The sequence below is a fragment of the Otolemur garnettii genome, unplaced genomic scaffold (genome assembly GCF_000181295.1).
Source record: "Otolemur garnettii isolate 467f Iridium unplaced genomic scaffold, OtoGar3 scaffold00007, whole genome shotgun sequence".
In the NCBI taxonomy this organism is placed as follows: Eukaryota; Metazoa; Chordata; class Mammalia; order Primates; family Galagidae; genus Otolemur; species Otolemur garnettii.
Genome location: NW_003852402.1, coordinates 40791947 through 40796014, shown reverse-complemented (window position 1 = coordinate 40796014; position 4068 = coordinate 40791947). Strand labels below are relative to the sequence as shown.

The following is a 4068-nucleotide window of genomic DNA, read 5'->3' as shown; positions in this document are numbered from 1 at the left end:
GCTCTCACAGCCAGCCATTTCTCCAATATATTCAATAAAATGCACAACTTTGTCTAGTTACAGGAACCTCTCCCAGGCCTGGCTGGGCTTTTTACATGCAATCAGCATGCCTTACCCATAACCCTGCATGGCATGTGCTATTATGCCCGTTTTGCAAGATGAAGTACTGAGGCCAGAGAATAAAGTTACTAGCACAAGCACATCAAACCAACCAGTGCTGAGGCTGACAAGTGAATTTGGGCCGGATTGGCTTCGGTCCTGCCCTCCTTGCCATGCTAAGCCTCCTCTCCCCTAGGGGGCTCCCTCTCCCAGGCTCATTTGATTCTTCTCATTTTTGACAGAAAAGAGAAATTAGAAACAAAGGTAGCTATTTAGTGGCAGGGTTGCATCTGAACCAGGGCTTCTAAAACTCATTTATTGCTATGCCTTCTACACTAACATTCTTTCTTTTATAAGACAAAATGCAATTTCTCCCAAATCCAAGTGTTTTCTTAATTTCATCAGGCCAAGTCTCCGATCAGGACTGCTTCAGCACAATACTTATGCACCAGTACCCATCCTTACTTGTTGAATATGTTTGGAAGATTTCATTTGAAATGCTAGAAACTTTAGATCAAATCTGCTAATAAATATCTGTTGCTTGAGTCAAATTAAATGTTCCCCCAGTTACAATTGTATTCACTCCTTTCTTTCTTCAATTAACAGATACTGACTCTCGTCCAACCCTGTCCAAGGCACCCAGGCAAACATCATGGGTTTCAAAGACTCATGGGATGTAGATCTACCTCAATGGTAACATGGCACCAAAAGAGCAAAGGAAATTAAAGGAAATACTGAGACAGAATCCTGAGAAATACTGATAAAGTTTCAGCAGCAATCATGGCGTGGGGATAAGGGTGAGACTAGTGAATACTCTCTTCTCTCACACACACACCGCTGAAAGTTTGGTGTGCAGTTTTGAAACTGTATGGAATTCTCCCTTCCAAAATCTATTGCCACAACTCTTTCTTCAAATATTTGAGTGAAAGTATATAGCCGACTTCGTGGCTGTCCCATCTGAATTCTTGGCATTTTATAAGTAGAGCTTTAAAACAGGTTAATTAGGAATGTCAAGAATTTAAGGGATTATTTTCAATGTCTGGATTATAAAATCATTACCCCAAATAAGGTTTTCTGTATTGCAAAGCATTTACAGAGTGAAAATATGCTTGGTTTGCAGACTGCAAATAAAACACGTTAAGCCTTTCGGGTATCCATTTAAACAAATTTCATTGAAAGTACGTCCCGGTTCAGAACAGGGACGGGGATCCCCCGGCTTAGAAAGCCCTCCCCCTTCCTCGGTGGTTGCCTACGTGGAGCTCTTGAATCCGGCCCTGGAGCCCAGAATGTGATTTTTAAGACCGGTCGCAGAATTTCACAACCAAGCCTTCCTGCATCTGTTTGTACCTGAATGGTAGAAAGTTGCGGAAACAGCTAGGAGCGCTCGACCCACTCGAGCTGTGGCTCTTTCAACTCCAAGGGTCTCTGCTGGGTGGGCAGAGACCACCAAACAATGGGATGCCAGGAGCACGTAAGGACTCCGGGCTCGGCCGGCAGTATAAGTCCCCACCTCACCCCTGGGGATGGAACCTGGGAAGGTCGCCCTCCGTGCGCAGCACACCCCGGGCAGAGGAGACCCCGAGACTCGCACAGCCCCCTCCCTCAGCCGAGAGAGAAAGGGCAGCTGGAGGAGGGGACCCAAGGCTACCAACAGGCGGATTAGCGGCAACGCGAAACTCTCGAGCCCGCCTCTACCCCAGAGAAACCGGTACGGAGAATGTTAAAGGTCACTCGGGATCATTTACCTGCCCCGCGGGCCTGGGATCCAAGGGCTGCAGCTGGGCTGCAGCTGGGCTGCCTCTGGGAGAAGGGCAGGTGTGTTGAGGGGGAGATAGGTGAAACTGGGGTGCAGGGGTGGGGAGGTTGGCTGAAGGCACAAACAGGGACCAAGATGGGGACTGCGTGCTGGAGGGCCGGAGGACCCCGGGAGGTGGTGGGAAACCCCCTACCCCAGGACCGGGGGCGCGGCAGAGACGCCACGCCGCCCCTACTCACTTGAGTCGGAGGCGGGAGCTCGCACCGCAGGCGGAGCCAGCGAGGACTAACCAGGGAAGGCGCCGACAGTCCTAGAGCCACAGCTTAGCAGGCGTCCGCGCCTTTTAAAGACCCCCTGGTGGGCGTGGCCTGAGCCTGAGCCCCGCCCACCCGCCTCGCCCGCGGGTTCCCGGACTGCTAGTGGGCGGGGTGTCTGGCGGGCGAGCGGCTAGCTGCCCGCCCCGGGTAAGGACCCGCAGACAAAAGGCAGGACTCCCGCCTCTTCCTCTTACTTCCCGCCTGCCCGGCATCTTCCCCTGTCCGGGGACCTCCCCCGCCCGCCTCACTCCCACCTCCCAAGGGGACCCCGCACATTCCAGAAGCTCTGAGGAGTTGGAAAAGGGGTGTTCCTCACCCCGCGGGTGGGCCCCCCAGCGCTGCCGGGGCCCTGCCCTCCGCGGGCGCCGGTCCCCCTTCTTCAGAAGGAACAGGCCAAGGTTCGGGAAGCTCCAGCTAGAAACCCAGCGGGACGGGGCTTTCCGCCCCCGCCTTACCCTCCTGTGTAAACTCAGCGTGGTGAACTTCCCTCGTGGACAAAATTCTCTCGTCCTTTGTCCAGCTTCTGGGAATCTGCAACTTTCCAGTTTTTAAATAGCAAAATTCCTCATCTAGACTAAATAAATGACGTTAGGGAGACGCCACATTCCCGCGGTGTTTTGCTCTTGCCGCCACGAGGCCACGGCACTGGTTGCTGAGGGGAGAGAATCACACCCGGGCGCCGAAGAGTGGGTTTCAGAGTGGGTTTCGAGTGGCGGATGTCAGAAAAGCCTGGGGATGCCGGTGACATCCGAAGGGACCTAATACCTAAGCAACAGGAGGGTCGACTGTTTTAGGTGAGAAGGAAAATAAACAGTGCAATCTATCTGGTTCATATTCTAGGCCTTCTGATTACCTACCTCTCCTGCAGTAGAGATGATACCTGAGAAATGTTACTTGGGGAGTGGGGAGCTCAGAAACAGGCGGTGAGCAAATCCCCCTCATGCCACAAATGCAGTTGCCTCCTCTGGTCCAGAACCTCTTACCCTCCGCACCATGAGGTCTGGGCTGTGTCTTTTTGTGGAGAGCTGTCCATGCTCAGTAGGAAGCCTTTACTCACTACTTGCCATTAGTACGCTTCCCCCCACGTTGTGACAATCAAAAACGTCTAGACATTGCCAAATGCCCTCTTGGGAGGCAGGGCAGGAAGCATATATCTGCATGACAAAATGCAGAGCTGGCTTATGATATTATTATTGTTTTATTTTATATGCTGGGATCATTCCAGGATAAACTCATTATAATAGCAGCCTTATTCTCTCCACCAAGCACTGTACAAAAGCGCATAGTGGTGATTGACACCTCCTGATACTGTGGCAGGAGTCTGGAAGTATTCTTGCCTGCTGTGAGCTTTTCTAAATATGGGCAGTCGTTATTTCTATGATATCAGCTAGTCAGTGATTTGACTTCTGAGCCAACATGAAAATTCTGCTTTTCGGATCCTATGTTCTTTTTAGCTCAGCTGCTTATTTTTTTCTTGCGCAGGTTTGTGGAGTGCTTCTACTAAGTGAAACTATATCAGTGAATTCCCTGCAGCAGTGGCTTTCAGCAAACCATTGTCCTTTCTCTCCTACCCTCGAGTTCTGTTCTTCTCAATGCCTCTCTGTGGGGCCTCAGGGGCCTCCCAGAGCTGACCTGTTTGCTTTCTGGCAGGCTGGTGTTGTCCCCAAATTCCACAGCCATATCTCATCATTTGAATTTGGGCTTGCTTCTGACCTAAAAGTATTTCTGCTGTCTGACCCTGTCTTTATATCTCACAGTTAGTCTGGGGATGATGCCTAGTATGTACATTATTTAAATTTAAATACATCTCTTTGTATTGAATTATCAACATTTTAAAAATATTTTTGTTTCCCTATTAAACATTTCTTTGAACTGTTTACTCAGTTATGAAACATG

At 50.2% G+C, this 4068-nt stretch overlaps 1 protein-coding gene across 4 annotated transcripts in view; it reads right to left on the bottom strand.

Annotated features, from left to right (window-relative positions):
* The window catches only part of CSRP2 (cysteine and glycine rich protein 2), a 28097-nt gene extending 25922 nt beyond the window's left edge, over positions 1–2175 (bottom strand). For 2 of the 4 annotated variants that reach the window (XM_023509284.1, XM_023509286.1), the window contains exon 1: positions 2095–2175. The gene's annotated coding sequence lies outside the window, so the exon portion shown is untranslated. Of the gene's footprint in view, positions 1–1446; positions 1459–2090 lie in introns of those variants that run through there. The other 2 variants (XM_023509285.1, XM_012801237.1) reach the window with 2 other exon arrangements.
* Positions 2176–4068: the final 1893 nt, after the last annotated feature.